Raw genomic sequence first — 17,145 nt, forward strand, 5'->3', positions numbered from 1 at the left:
TCTTCGTCACCAGAAACATGGCTGACCACGCCAGTCCGGGGAGACTGTAGAAGTAGGCAGGGTCCAGCTGGTAGATAGTCTTCGCAGTCGCACGGAACGTCTGGAACACGTCGGCGAGGAGCGTCACATCAAGTCTGAGGTAGGCGTCGTGGTAGTCCCCGAGAGTTCGACAGCCCAGCTCGTGCCACATGGACTGGGCGTGGTGATATTCCTCGTCGGTGATGTTCGAGCCTCGCAGCTTGCTGTAGAAGTTTGCTCGAGGAGGTAGCGACGTCTCTGCGAACTTGGAAGGGTCTGTGATGTATTCGTAGGGATAGACCCCCTTACGCTTGAAGAGACCTGCGTCCAAGTTCGGAAAGTTTCCGGAGGTAATGAGCATTTGCTCGTCGCTAAGCTTCCCTGCGAGAGCATCGAGGCTGGCCGGGAGGAACCTCAGGGAGTCGAGGAAGCGAAGCTCGACGGTAGAGTGTGATCCTGAGATTCGCACCCACTTGCTCAAGCTAATGTAACGCTCCTCGTTCTGCGCCAGGACGTTGATTCGCATGTCGTCGTACCCAAAGTGAGGCACCAGATGGTGGAAGTCGTATCCCGAGCCATTATGAAAAAACACAGGGATAAATCGCGGGTCCCGGGCCATGAGGTTGCATCCGTTGCACCATGGACCAACATACCTACCGTTAAAGTGATCATGGTGTTGGACTTTACGGTTGTTGGCGGTGTACTCCTTGACGCAGACAGGGCAAGCGATGGCCTCGTCGTGTCTACGCTGATCGTCGGGAGACAGTGGGAGCATAGACTTGGGGGCCAACAGTACCTTCCCTATCTCGTTGGCCTCGACAACCATCCTCTCGAGGAAGTGTTTGGCGGCGTCGGGACCACGGTACACGTAGGGCTCGGGGGCGATATGCTGGTCACGTCGCACCACAACGTATGCGAAACTGGATGCCTCGTGGAGTTGGTAAGGGGTGGTGGAGGAAACTTCGGGATCGGGATCGCAAGTGGACAGGGGTTTGAGGAAGGCTTCGAAATCCGCGATGATGATAGCGGGATGCTCTACCATGGCACCGTGCATGTGGAAACGCTCCACAGTGCCAGGTTTGGGCAAGACTGCCACACCCGGTTCGTTGTTACTACAGTAGAACTTGTGGCGAGCGAGCTTCTCTGCAGCGATGTTGGGACTTTTGATGTGCTGATAATCCTGCTGTTTTTGATTGTCAAAAGTGAACAGGCACCTTCGACAAACTTCTATGTGGTGTTCGTGTTTGCTTGTTTGACTCGACACCAACCGGGAGAGCGAACGGATGAGGGTGTAGTGGTGATGGGTCTCGTCCTTGATGAGCAGAAGGTGAATTTCCTGCGCACCATCAACATTTACGTCGCTCACGCGAATAGGGTACACCGCATTTTCGTCAGTGAGACCGTAAACGTTGATAGCCAACCGCGCACGAACCTCAAACTTTCGAATGTCCGAAAGCGCCACCGGGTAGTTGATCCCAGCCATCGCAACTTCCAGCTCTGACTCGTAGGGTAGGTAGTGGTTAACTCGGCGTGGTTGGTTTTTCCGGTCGACAGGGTGCAACGCTGCAAGCACCGACCAGAGAAAGCACTTGGCGTCACTGTTCTGAATGTTCAGGACGGCCTTCTTTGCCACAATGGTAGGTGGTAAGGGGACGTAGCTGGAGGCGGAGAGGGGCAAGAACTTACAAAGTTTGACGCACAGTTCGTGAGGCTCGCCACACAGCGAACCCCCCGAGCCTTTAGCTTGATGTTCCTCCTGTTTTGCCACCAGCTCATCGGTAAACTGGTTGTAGATAACCTCGAGGTTGTCGACATCCGCCAGATGCAGCGTCTTCGCCTTGGTGTTGTGGCAGAAGCTGTAAATTTCATCGGACAGCTTCTTGTACTGGCAACGTAGCGATGCGTAGAATTTGGTGGAGTGCATTGCAAGCGCATCGCCGAGGATGGAAATGATTTTGGCTTGCACGTTCTCCAAAAAGCTACGCACGTCGCATGAGCCCTCCGAAGTGAGGACAAAGTCCTCTAACAACCGCTCGAAAGCAGTCTGGTTCGCTTTCGCCACAGGCTTGACGCGTTTGGCGGATGGTGGCGAGTCGGCTTCCGCTTTCCTCTTGGTCGAGCTGGTCGACGGTTGGGGAACAGGTGCTCCGACGACAACTTTGCATGATGTTATATGCTTCTTCAAATTATTAATGGTAATATGTATACCGCACCTGGGACATGATTTTTTAGCGGTTACACGCTTGCCTGGCACGCAGGTGCGACGATGTCTTGCAAAATTTTGGCTTGATATGGTTATCTTGCACACAGGACAACCTTTCATGGAGCGCATTTTTTTGGGGGGGTATGTTTATTTATATGTGATCTGTTGGTGGTAGAGTGTTTACAAAAAAAATGCCTTACGAGAAAAATTTTGTAGGATAATTGTAATTAGTGTTAGTTTAAGGGGGTTTATTTATATATGGGTGGCGTTGCTTTCCTCAAATATGTACTTTAATAAACCCTGTAAAAAAATTTAAAACGTTGAAATTATCCAAAACGGACGCAGCGTACTACCAGGCCGGGGGATTCGAAGCCGGGACCAAAATATCGACGAGAAGTCACACGGTGCTCTTTCCCATGCGTCTGCTGCCGGGTTTCTTCTCGGACTACAAGGAGATCATGTGGAAGGGAGGACTGCGCGTTACGTTTCGAAGAGCGGCCAACGACAACGACGCACTGATGCGATACGCTACTTTGGGTCCGGACGGCACCACGCCGATAGCCAACACTTTACCCGAAGCGGCCAAGTGCGTCATCCGGAGCATGGAATTGAGAATGCCGGTGGTGGAATACGAAACGAACTACGCCCTCAAGTACAAAGCGGAGATCTTGAAAAGTCCGCAGGTGCCAATTCACTTTCACGGTTACCAGTGCGTGCAGAAGATGGCGTCGGGAAGTCACATGGAATTCGACGTGACGACGCAGTTCAACAACATAGAGTTCGACATGCCAGATTTCGTCGTGGTGCTTTTTCAGACCGGGCGCAATAACAATCAGGAAAAAGATTCCAGCAAGTTCGACGACTGCAAGATCAAGAACGTTTATCTGAAGAATGGACGCAACGAAGTGTTCCCGCGCGAAAATTACAACCTGGACATAACCAAAGACGATTACCTCAAACTTTACGAAGCTTACACGGCTTACAAACGCGTGACCGAGGGAAGTGTGGACATGTACTACACCCCCAGCGAATTCAAAATCGGCAGGCCGATGTTCGTAATCAACACATCTAAGAGAAAGAAGGTTGTGGTCAACGATCGAACCAACATCAAGGTCGTCTGCGAGTTCCACGATGCCTTGCCCGAGGATACCCTATGCAGTGTCATCCTGATTGCAGAGAAGTCCTTCGCCTACGACGTGAAGAACGAGAGGGTCACAGAGCAGTTTTAACAAGTTTTTTAACATCTTTTCTTGCACAATAAGAAATTTTCTGCACTAGCACAATCAGTTACAATGGCACAATACGAATTTCACTAGTTCAGATCAGTTACAAATGTCAATTTCATTAGTTATCAGTTACAATATCTTTTTTGCACTATAGCACGAGACAATCAGAATTTGCACAAAAAAATTTGTTGTTGTTTTTACACGTGAAAATTAACAATAAAATTTCTTTTTTTTATCGTTTCAGATGCTGTCGAAACATCAAAAACACATACACACACTAGAAAAAAAGCATGCAACTTTATTTGTAACACGCACATATTCTCCATCTTCATCAAGAAAATATTATAATAAACATAATTATTTTTATCTATATCTCACAATAAAACTCTATATCCAAAAATATCACAACATCAAATAACACTAGAGTCGTTAGTACACGTTGCATGCATTACGGAGGTCCTCTGTAGGGTTTCATGGAAGTTTGGGGGAAAAAAAAAACACGTGAAACTCTACAGAGGTGCGGTTAGAAAACTTTTACATTTTTGGTTGGGCACCACGCACCCTGGCGAGGTTATAGGGGCCAGGCATCCTAAAAACAACAATTATTATTTTGTTTGTTTGTTTGCGTTACAATACATACGCGCGCGTGCGTGCGTGTGCGTGTGTGTGTGTGTGTGCGCGGCACGTCGTTCCCCCGAGAGAGAGAGAGGTTTACAAAGGCCACGATATACAAACATTGGCCCCCGGGAGTTGGAAAATTACGATATGGCACATTTGTTCATTACCGTTTTTAGTTATAAGTTTTTCTCTCTCTCTAGCCCTTGCCAACTAAAAAAAGTGTAGGTAGGAGTTGGTAGCACTGCGAGAAAATAGAGATCATGCCTTACAAGAAAAAACCATTAAGGCGATTTTTACTTGATGACGTTGAACCCGTGCAGTGTTCCCATCCAACCATCTCCCTCTTTTACGGCAGTGCCGGCTTTCCTTGTTTAGTATATGTAGGTTGGCAAAAATTGCTTTATGCACTGTAAGGCATGCCTTAAGTAAGGTTGCCAGCCCCTTGCTTTAGGTTAGGTTAGACAAAAAAAAAGCTGTAGGTAGGCTGTCGGCTGTTTAACTCTTCCCTCTCTCTCTCTTTTTTGTAAAAGGCTATGGCAAAAGTACCAGTAGGTTGGCAACCTTGCTTTATGCACTGTAAGGCAAACCTCAAGCAAGGTTGCCAGCTTCTTGCTTTAGGTTACGTTAGACCTGGTTAGGTTAGGTTAGGTTAGGTTAGGGTGGGTTAGGTTAGGTTAGGTTAGGGTGGGTGTTGGCAGCTGTCGGTTGTTTAACTCTTCCCTCTCTCTCTCTCCTCTCTCTCTCCTCTCCCTCTCTCCTCTCTCTTTTTTGTAAAAGGTTGTGGCAAAAATACCAGTAGGTTGGCAACCTTGCTTTATGCACTGTAAGGCAAGCTTCAAGCAAGGTTGCCAGCTTCTTGCTTTATGCACTGTAAGGCAAGTCTCAAGCAAGATTGCCAGCTCCTTGCTTTAGGCTAGGTTAGACCAAGAAAAAAAAACCTTGGTGATTTTTTCGAGTGAGGAGTTGGCAACACTAATCTCCACTTGAGGGCGGTCAACCGGGTTGATTGCACAAGCAAAATTGCCAGCTCCTTGCTTTAGGTTAGGATAGACCAAAAAAAATCTTGGTGATTTTTTTTCGAGTGAGGAGTTGGCAACGCTGATTTTTACTTGAGGGCGGTCAACCGGGTTGATTGCACAAGCAAAGTTGCCAGCTCCTTGCTTTAGGTTAGGTTAGACCAAAAAAGGCTGTGGGTAAGCTGTCGGTTGTTTAACTCTTCCCTTTCTCTTTTTTTCTTGTAAAAGGCTATGGCAAAAGTACCAGTGGGTTGGCAACCTTACTTTATGCGCTGTAAGGCAAGCCTCAAGCAAGGTTGCCAGCTCCTTGCTTTAGGTTAGGTTAGACCCAAAAAAAACCTTGGTGATTTTTTCGAGTGAGGAGTTGGCAACACTGCGAGAAAATACCTCAAGCAAGGTTGCCAGCTCCTTGCTTTAGGTTAGGTTAGACCCAAAAACAAAAACCTTGGTGATTTTTTCGAGTGAGGAGTTGGCAACACTGCTCCTCACTTCAGCTCCTCCAAAGAGGTTTCAGAACCGGCTAAACTGGACTACTCGTACAATAATATTCTAAGAATCCAAAATTTTGTTGTCCATTATAGACTCTTTCTCCCCTAATGATATTGCAATCAGCCTAAGAATACATAAAAAAATATGGAGAGAAAAAATGAAAGTTGACAATTAGTAGTGTGTAACTATATGCATATGCACCTAACATTAAATGATATAAAAATGAAAACTTAATTGCAATTTATATTCCAAATGTTGCCAGATGAAGAAATATCGTTCTGAACAGACATACAATTCCATGTTCCCTTGTATCTTTCGATCTGATAACCTGAGTTGAAAGAATGCTCTGTCGCAGTTTATTCAGTTCCCCGGCTAATGTGGAATGTGAGATATCTGCTGTTTAATTTGCAACGTGTTGGTTACTTCATGTTAAGAGAGAATTTTGCTCCTGTCGATGTAAATAGATATCGTTGCAGGAAGAAACGAATAGAATGCCTCACTTGCATATTTCTTCAGTTGTTCTGTCTTCCTGAATGTCACTCCAGTTTCCCCATTGCTTAAAGAGGAAGGAATTTTCCCGGTGCATCCGAGTTGAACTTTATCCTTTTGCTGACGAAACATATTTTACCATGAAGGCAGTTGAAATTGACTTTGGATATCGCTTCGAGAAGTATGAAATACATGTGAGGGAAATTTTAAGTGGGAATTTTACAAGATGGGAAATTTCTACCATGGGGAAAAAATATTTTAGGAAGTACTCTAAGTAACTTGATTATAACATTCAATAAACTAATTGAGTCGTATTTGGAATGAAGTATCCCAAATTGGATCAAAGTAATGTAAATGTTTAATGAAAGATATTTTACTCCTTCAAGACTGTCGTAATTCATCTCATGACTGTGTCGTTAAATTGTTAATAAAATCTGACAAGGCTGCTGATAACACATGATCGTAGCTGTAAGTTTAAAATACTACTTATTTCTCCTATGCTCTTAATTGACTTATTAATCTTCATATTAGATTTCAAATCTAGCTTTTATGTAAAGTTATGTAAGAAAGATATAAAAAATAATTAACTCTTAATATAGAATGCATAAAATTATAAAAGTAATCTTAATATTTATATTATTTCCATGTGATACATTTTATTTGAGCTTTATAATTATCCAAGAACCAAAATATTCACTATTCTCTTCGTATTATTATTATCTATATTATAATTCTTATTATCGCAATACTTATTTAGTTATTATTGATCTGTAGCTCGTTGAATTGACTAATTAACTGGCTGTATGCATATTCAGCTTCTATTATAACTGTTCTCTTTATTTTAACATTATTTAAATCTTATAAAACTGATAATCTCATATTTCTGTCATTTATTTAGTTATTAAAATTATAAATGTAATTAACTTAAATTTAACAATTGAAATATTAAAATGTGTACTTGATTAAAAAACCCTATTTTGACTAACCACGCTGAATCATAGAGAATTTTAATTCTCATTTTCCTTACCGAATGTGTTTAACACATTTTATTCATAAAAAATACTAAAGTCTATTATTGACTTACACTATTTATCTTTTGTAGTTCACAAAAGATTATTTCCATCAGTTCTCTGCATGCCTACAGAAACCTGAGGAAAATTTCTTGCGCGCTGTTTACATTCATTCCCTTTGTTCACTATCCGTGAATACAATAATATTAATGATTATTATTTTTGCGCGTTACTGTACTTGTTGTTCATTATTATGAAACCTCGATGTCTACGTGTTATAACTAATGATTTTAGTGTGGTAATAACTAGTTTTACACTGCGGTGCAATTATTAAGGGCTAAACAATAATATTTCACATAATTTTAGTGTTTGTTCGTTTTAAAAAAAAGTATTTGCAAGATGTAAAATTTATTTAGTGCGTCAGAGTACTGAAAAAGGAAGTTACGTACAGGGTAAAAGGTATGTTCTCACTCATTCACTCCTGACTGTTCCTGTTCTTCATCCTCATCATCACAATTTACATTCTCATCGCCGCTACCGTATTCCGAAGCATAGTATTTCTTCAATCTCTGGACCGAAATTGAGTCTACGACTGTCTGTCCTCGTCTTGTCTTATATTCCACTTTGTAAACATTGGGATTTTCTTTGGCTATAATTTTACAAGGTCCTTTATATACTCCCGAAAAGCATTTAGCGGAGTGTACACGATGATTGCCATCGTATACTAGAACCAATTCTCCTGGTGTAAATTCAATGGACTGATGACGTTTATCGTAGTACTTTTTTGCTTGTCGGTGGCGTTTCTGTAGACTCTCATAAGCTGCTGCTCGTGCTTTTTCGAGAATCTTGAATCTCATCTCGTTGTTTACATTCACACTGGGCGTTAAATGTAGTCCGCTCTCCCAGACTAATCTAGGCGTAAATCCATGAAGAAGAAAAAATGGACTGTTCTTCAAATTCTCCTGGTAATTAACATTGTACGACCACACGGCCGATTGCAAGTATAAAAGCCAATCTGTGTGTTTTGAGCTCACGAAGTTTTTCATAAGTCCCTGTAAAATAGCATGTGATCGTTCCAATAATCCAATTAAATTGTGATTAGCTGCTGGAGCGAATTTAAGATGGATTCCACATTTCTCCGATAGTTCTTTAAATAAACTAGCTGTGAATGAAGTACCTCTGTCCGTATCTATACGAGAAGGACATCCAAAGCGTAGAATTACATTTTCAAAAAGGAAGTTAGCTGCTGTCTCACTTGAAGTATCTGCTACTGATTGAGCAATTAAAAATCGAGTACCATGATCGATTGCACTTAATATATATTTATGGCGGAGCAAACCACTTGGTGGATACGGTCCGCTAAAATCTAAAGCGATTCTATCGAATGGTTTCTGTGAGTTGAACGTTAAAAGTTCTCCATATGGCGCTCCTTTTATGCGCTTATTCTGCTGACAAATTACACACTCCTTGACCATTTTCTGAATATGGTTCTTCATAAATGGAAAGTAAATCCTATCTAGTGCATTTTTGTATGTTTTAGTGAAGCCGTAATGCGCTCCTCCAGCTGGTAAACTATGTAATGTCTCAATAACAGTGTTGCGAAGTGACTTCGGTATACATAATAATTTTTTAGCCGTAGCTCCCAGTTTATGTTGTCTATAAAGAAGTCCATTTTCCATAACATAATAGCAAGCTTGCCTCTGCAGGGAGGGGTTGGGTGGGTTGTTGCCCCCTCGTTTTCTTTTCCTTCCAAAATATTGATGATATGTCCAAAAAAAGAATCCTCTCGTTGGTGTATAGCAACATCAATTGTCTCATCTAACAATAACAATGTACGTGGCTCTGGAAGCTCCTCATCTTCATCCTTTGGATCATGTTCTGTTTCTCTGCTGATAGCATCCGCCATATTTTGTGTAGTTTTGCAGTGAATTGGCGTAAAATCGAACTCGGCCATCAACGTGTACCATCTAAATAATTTGTTTGAAAGTTGCGTTGAGGAGCGAATGAATGTGATTGCTTGGTTGTCGGTAAATAATTCGAAATGTCTCCCAAGTAAAAAGAATCTGAATGACTTAAATGCGTATATGATTGCCAACAATTCTTGCTCGATGGTTGAAAGTCGAGTTTCATGGTCTTTTAAAACTCTACTGCAGTAGGAAATAGGCTGAAAATCACCGTTCGCATTCGGTTGTAAAATCACCGCGCCAATAGCCTTACTACTTGCATCCGTATATACCCTTACTTCTTTTGATGGATCATATGCCATTAATACAGGAGCTGTAAGTAAAGCTTCTTTCAACCTCTCAAACGCAGTTTGCTGTTCTTCCCCCCAGAAAAATTTCTTCTTTTTTCCTATCAATTTTTGCAAGGGAAGTGCCATCTCGAAATATGATTTTAAAAACTTCCTGACATAAGATGTTAATCCGAGAAATGTGCGAACTTGTTTCACAGTTGTCGGTGTTTTATATTTCTTGATAGAATCAATGATTTTGTCGTTGATCCGATAGCCAAATTTTGAAATTTTATGTCCTAAAGCAATAATCTCAGTGTAGCCGAAGTGACATTTTTCTATTGCAAGTTTCAATCCCGCGGCCTGTAAACATTGTAACATTTTCTCCAGAGTTACGAGCATTTCTTCAAAGGTATTTCCGAAGCAAAATAAATCGTCCACATAATGGGCAAAGTGATTGGGATCCAAATTTGAGCACGCTAGGTGAATGCAACGAGTCATTGCACTTGATGAACTGACGTGGCCCTGTGGCACGACGTTCATTTGATACTGTGACATTCCTGGCATTGTAAATGCTGTATATTTCTTACTGTCCTCGGTGAGAGGAATATTAAAAAATCCGCTTTTCAAGTCTGCCGTACAGTAGTATTTCTTGCCCCCCATATTGTATAATATTTCATTGATGTTATTCACACCCAGAGCGTCAAATACAGACGAAACATTTAATCTGCGATAATCCTGGCATAATCTATAACCCCCCCTTTGCCTTCTTTACAAGGATAACTGGAGAGTTAAAGGGTGATTTTGTAGGAGAGATAACACCTTGCTTTAATAAAGTCTCAATCTGATCTTTAATTTCATCACGAAGGTGGACTGGAATCGGGTAGGATTTTAAGTGAAATTCTGTGTCATCTTTTAGTTGAATTCTGTGTTTATAATTCGTGGCTCTACCTATATCATCCTTTGACCACGCAAAAACATGTGGATATTTCATTAAAACAGCCAAAAGTTGCTCCTTTTGCTGGGGTTCTAAATTCGGATTCACATCAAACCAACTAGGGTCCGCCCGTGCGTCACTGACGTTCCCTGACTCTTCCGTCGCAAAAACCTGTGCCTATTCACCAATTTCATCCTTATTCTCATCATTATTGTTACTCATGATTGGCCTATCCCATGTTTCAGATTTCCCGATAATAGTGCTTTTCTTAATTGTAACATTATAATTTAAAGGATTTGTGATCCAAATGAGATTCGAATCCGGATTAATAATTGCTCTGGCAACCATCAATCCCGTTTTCTCTTGAAACTGTAGGTCCGGTTCCAAGAGTGTCCTATCTTTGTCATATGAATTAGCCAATTTCAGTGGAATGCACAAATGTGTCCTGGGTTTCACTTTTATCTTTTCAGCAGCTACAAATTCTGGTTGCAAAACATGCTGTAATAAATGGGAAGCTTTGATTGACACGTCAAAAGCTTTCTTATTCTCATTTTTAATTTGGTTTCTTGGAGGTGTGCCAAATCTATGCAATGTAAGCTTATTTTCCTCAAAATCTAACTTAGCCTTATGTCCCTTCAAGAAATCATTTCCTAATATGGTAACTTGATTAAAATCCTTAACAATTCTAAATGGATGAACAAATGTTTGGTTATGTATAGAAAATGGTAGTAACACAATTTCCTTTGCGCCATCGCCCCCTAGGCGAACGTTGTGACTGTGTGTCGAGATTATTATTGTGGTTGTTATGCCAAGTATTTCTATTCTGAGATCTATGATTACTATTATGATAATTGGTTCCCCTATTGTTTCTATCTCTATGTTCATATTCTCTAACTGGATATGAGAATGATGACTCAGTAAATGAATGTTTTTTCCGATGTTCTGCAAGTGCATTTACTTTAGCCTCAAGATTCTGAAATTGCGAAACTAAATCTGACTCATGAGACTGGAGTCCCGTGTTCGACTGTAATTGATCAAGGTCTTGTTGCAGTGCATTTAATCTTTCTTCGATCTCCCGATTAGCCTGAGAATAACTTATGTCAACATGATCATTGACCGTGCGCTGCAACGTGATAGCTTGCTGAGTCGGCATGTAGGCTCGACTCGATTCAGAATACGACAGAGCTTTCATTGTCTCACATTCAGTTTCTAGAATTTTACGTTTTTACACAAGATATTTGAATTGTTCAACATGTTTCAGGTCTCGTAACATTTCATGCACTGAATCATATTCCCTGTTATAAACTTCTTTCATAAAGTTAGGTTGTAAACCCCCGCTTATTTGCTTAATTTGCTCACTAATGTCCATGGCAGGATCTAATTTTAATAACAATAACTGTTTTTCTCTCACATACTTTGAAACAGGTTCATTTTCCTGATGGAAGCGTAATCTGATTTGTTCTTCTAATTGAAAAGTGTCCCCCGGTTCCGTAAATTCTTCCACAATTTTAGTTTTTAAAGTTACAAAATCTATATCCTGTGCTTCCTGAGTTCGACTCCAAGTATTGAACCATTCCAATGCTGAATCAGCCAAAAATGCCGGTAGCATTTGCCTTTTCTTTGAGTCATTCCACTCATTAAGAATAGCTAAACTTTCAAATTTGTCAATGAATTTTAATACATCCTCGTGAATGTTACCTTGAAACTGGATAGTTTCGAGAATGTCGGGGTGGATAAATCTAGATTGCGCCATGATTCTATGATTAGCCTATGCGCAGGAAAAATGTTTGATCAGCTTATAATTAGCACTAAGTTGCTTGTTTTCTTTTCTCATCCCCCCGTGGCTTTGACAGGTCATTATCAGCAATCCAATTGTTTACTCTCCCGAAAATTTGATAAGTTAGTTCAACAATCGCGTAACAGAGTGACGACAGTACCGAACACATCTTTAAAATATTTAACCAACCTTTATGCAACATCCTAGTGTTAATTCTCATCTTTTCACAAGCCAATAGCCGAATAACCTAGTTAAAACTCTACTCCTATTTATTTGTGCCTTACCGCGTAGCATATTGCTAGGCCTATCTTTTGCTTTCTTTTCTTGATCTTTGGTAACAATTGATAATTAACAAAACGTGAAGCGCTAACAAGTGAAAATTCCGGCGCCATATCTTGCGACGTTCTAAGCACAATTATTTAGACGCGTCGTATTATTTTACTATTAATATTAACTTAATAATACTCAGCGGTGAACGATGAGACTCGGTGAAGTACACAGACTCCTCTCAGGTACAGGGGTAGTGTTAAGCAAAGACAATATTCACAGCACAGAGAAATAAAATCACATTATTGCAGTATATATAAACTGAAAGGTTTTATTCTTTATTCATTGCAATTATAATGCAAATATACTTGAGATGAAAGCGAGGATTTCGCTTTGTCGATGAATTGACTCAACTAAAACGCATAAACTCAATGCGTGGCTATCGGCAAGCCTATGATTGCATAGACCTAGCTTGCGCCCCGAACTACCACACCAAGAGATATGCAATGATAACTGAGCCAATATTTGCTCTTTAGCCTTTTATTTCCAAATTAATATTTAGGCTAGCTTTATTATTTAACGTAGAATGGTTGCAGTATTGTGCATATCATCAATGCATGGCTATCGGCGTACCTATGTTCACATAGGCCTAGCTTGCGCCCCGAACTACCATACCAGGATGTATGCACAACACCGAGGAGTTCTTTTTAAGTTAAAAAGCTTCGACGATCCGTGGCGAAAGTGTGATGATTCTTACGCGACATCCTCGCTTTTATACTATTTTCGAGAACACAGATTAAAGTACAGATGAATCATTCACTATCTACAAAAGGATATTATCAACAAAACTGACATCTATACATCTTTAGAAATACAAATTCGTATAGTGCACTCTTGCAAACAAAGATACATTAAATTACCTATAATGTAGCATAAATACAATAAACGATAAACAAAAGATATATATTACAAACAAGGTGCATTATTACATATAATAACAAAGAAATTACGCTTTCGTTTACAAAAATAAATACATTAGTGACATATCTTCTACTGGTGACGTCACATAAAAATGTGGATCATATCATCTGCCCCTTCCTTTCGAAAACTAAGTTTCAGGAAGGAAGTTATCTACCTGGAGGAAACTTAGTTTTAAAGTACAAACTCTTTCTTTTTATCCTCCGAAAAACGCACCAGTTTTAGGTTATCCAAGTTAACCTTACCATATAATTCTTTAGTCCTTGGAATTAGCAATGTCACAACATTATTTTCCACTTTGTCCACTAGATAAGGTCCTATCCACAACATAAATAACTTTTGAATGGTCCTATCTAGTGAGGAGCTTAAGGAATGGTTTTTAACCATCACGAAGTCTCCAACTGTCAGTGTCTTGGCGTTTCCCTTCTGTTTTAAATCCTTCGACAGCTTCTTCTTCTCCCTGACTTGGGCTAAGAATAATTTGGACTTCCAATCCGGTTGGGCTTCTTCCCGTTCGGGCCAATTGAAATGAGTTAGGATCTCTCTGGGTATAGGATGATTGAAGAATAGTTCAGCAGGTGAATATCCAGTTGTTTCGGAAATAGAATAATTAATTAACCAAACAACTTTTGATATGTATCGCGACCAAGTCTGATGTTCTCGATAACAAAATAAACGAAGTAATCTGACTATCTCTTGATTTGCTCGTTCTACCATGTTCCCCTTTGGATTGTAAGCTGTTGTGCAAACATGATGGATACCACGGCTTTTGGTAAATTCCTTCCACTGCTTAGAGGTAAACTGAGCTCCTCTGTCGCTCAGGGTAAACGTAACGTTTGGATAGTGAGCAAAATATCCTCTCTGAAGCGTGTTTATAATTTCTGTGGTGCTGGCAGTCCGTAAAGCATATGCGGAGACAAAACGTGTACCCACATCAATAAGGCTCAAGATGTACTGGTATCCATTAGACCGAGGAAGCTTCCCAATCAAGTCCAGAGAAAGCATCTCATGAGGTTGCTTGGGACTGATATGAAGGGTCTCCTTGAGTATCCCTAATTTGTCTGGTTTACTCTGGGCACAAATTTCACAATCTCGGATGTACTGTATCACGTCATCCTTCATGCCTTTCCAGAAGTATCGTACTGCAAGTCGCTTCAATGTCTTGGATACTCCAAAATGTCCAGCTTCATCATGAATTACTTTCAAGAGAGGTTGCTTCATTACCACCGGAACACACAGTTTCCAAAGGGACTGATTGTCTGATCCTCTCTTAAATAAAATTCCTTCTTGAATGCGATAGGAACGATGCAATCTGAGGTTAGGTTCCTGAGAATTTAGAGATTGGAGTAAATTTTTGCAGAATTCATCTTCAGATTGTGCCTCTCTCCACTTGTCGACGTCATCTATTTCTCCTCTTTCGGCCCACAGGTAGTTTATTCTGAATGTCTGCTGGCTATTTTCAGGTTGAATCTGGGGTATATCATCAGCAGGATATCGAGATAAAATATCTGCCAGATCGTTTTGGCGACCAGAGACGTATACTATTTTATACTGGTACTGTTGGAGTTTTAGAGACCAGCGAGTCAAACGACTGTTCCAGTTACGGGCGTCTTGTAACCATACCAACCCTTTATGATCACTGTAGATAGTGAAGGGCCTACCTTTCAAATAAACGGCATACTTCTCAACTCCAAAGATTATGGCCAAACATTCTAACTCATGGATGGAGTAATGGCGTTCGTTCTCCTTCAATTTTCGGCTTGCATACTGAATGACCTTCCTCTCTTCACCATCCATTTGGAAAAGAATACTACTCAATCCTTTCCCAGAAGCATCGCATTGGATACAGAATTCCTGTTCAAAATCAGGTTGTGCTAATTCAGCATCTCTTACAAGTTCATTCTTCAGTAGCTGGAAACTTTGTTCTTCCTCGTCTCGCCAAATCCAACGTTGATTTTTACCTAACAGCTTGGTGAGCGGTTCAGATTTAGCTGCAAAATTTTCAATGAACTTCCGCCTCCAGTTGGCGAGGCCAAGAAATTTCCGAACATCCTTTCTAGTTTTAGGTTTAGGAAATAACTTAATGGCTGAATTTTTGTCTGGTTGGATTTTGATCGCATCTCCAGAAACAATGTGACCCAAGTAGGTAATTTCCTTTTTGACAAATTCACATTTTCGCAGCTTTACAGTCATCCCCACTTCTTGGAGTCGCTGCAACACTTCGTCCAGATGTTCGAGATGCTTGGAGAGTTCTTTGTCGAAAATCAGCAAGTCATCCATATATTGAGTTAGATACTCTTCGGTTTCAGGACCAAATACAGCATGCATGGCAGCTATGAAAATTGACACAGCACTAGAGATACCAAAAGGCATTCGAGCAAACATCCACTGACGTCCTTTATAGGAGAAGGCAGTACATGGTTGGCAGTCAGTTTTTACAGGGATCTGTAAATATCCAGAAGCCAGATCCAGATTTGTAAAATAACGAGCACCTTTAAATTTTTGTAAGGCATCCGAAATGGGCTCAACTGAATTTCGTGGAACACGTACAATTTTATTCAAATTTCTGAAGTCAATGCATGGGCGTACTGTACCGTCAGGCTTGTCGACTACAATTAAAGGGTTCAAGTAAGGGGAATTACAAGGAATTATAACACCCCATTGTCTCCACTTTTCTAATTCTTCCTCCAGGAGTTTCCTTTTTGCTATAGGTATGGGATATGGAGATCGATACACAGGTTCTGTGGTGGTGAGTTCAATCTCACACTGGAAGTTTTTAATAGTACCTGGTCTCTCGGAAAATACATCTCTATGCTTCAATAAGACGTCTTTCAATTGGCTTCTACCCCTTTCGCATAAAATCTCATTCGCATTGACCTTCTGCAGAATGTCGTCAGGACTAGCCGTCCACTGATCGACATGGGAATCTTCACGAACATTTCTTACATACGTCCCTTTCGAAGATCCATTATTCACGAGGTCCTGCTCTACCGGAACTCCGTCTACGGTGAGGGATAACTTCTCGCGCTGTAGGTCAATTCCTGCTTCATATTTCCTGAGGAATGGGTAGCCCAAAATAAAGTCAGCTTCGAGACCCTTCAAGACAAACATGTCCTCCAATAAATTTCTTCCAGCAATCTCCAGATATACTTGTCTACATCCTACAACTCTAGTTTTGTTTCTCCCAGTGAAATCAGTCAGCCTAACATCTGGACATGTTTGTAACTGCAGTGATGGCAGCTTCTCTTTAATCTTCTTCCAAATGGCGTAGCTCATGAGATTACATTCGCTGCCAGTGTCCAGAACACAAATAAAATCGACGCCGGTTACAGTTGCTTTAATTAACGGAGCCCTGGGTAAATTTTCCTTTCTAACTGCCTGTTGTAGTGCTCTATCTAAACTTTGTTCTCCCTCATTCAGAGTCAGCACAACAAAAAGATGATTATCTTCACTATTTATATCGCTGTCATCGGTTCCCAGAGAAGTCAAAGATTTTAGCCCAACCGTGATCGGGAACGAAGAATTCACGTTGGGCGACTGGCTAAATCCGACTGCATACCACTCGGATTAGCACTAGTCGATGGTGCCCAACAAAAGTCTCTTGTCATGTCGACGCTTTGACGTTGCTCGTTCGTCAAACGTGAAGCAGAAGGTTCAAACGGAGGCGCCGTCGCTCTGAAGTTACTGGGTTCAGAGGCGTTACGTGAAGAGTCACGGGAATGATCTTCTGGATCAGATCTGGAACGACGCGGCCCACGTGCGTAGTTGTTCCTGCCATCCCTTCTCGGAGGATTACGCCGCCTGTTGTAATTGGAATATCCATTCCTCTGGTTCTGCATAACTTGTCTGACTCTGGGTTGTTGGTTTCCAATTCTATTTTGTCTGGG

The 17,145-nt window shown here is 41.1% G+C and overlaps 1 protein-coding gene across 1 annotated transcript in view; it reads left to right on the forward strand.

Moving 5' to 3' along the window:
- LOC145992143 (multicopper oxidase 3-like) overlaps positions 1 to 17,145 on the forward strand; it is a 77,185-nt gene that overhangs the window by 33,207 nt on the left and 26,833 nt on the right. The window lies entirely within an intron of this gene.

This window comes from Lepisma saccharinum, chromosome 9 (assembly GCF_977018435.1).
Source record: "Lepisma saccharinum chromosome 9, izLepSacc3.1, whole genome shotgun sequence".
NCBI classification, from domain to species: Eukaryota; Metazoa; Arthropoda; class Insecta; order Zygentoma; family Lepismatidae; genus Lepisma; species Lepisma saccharinum.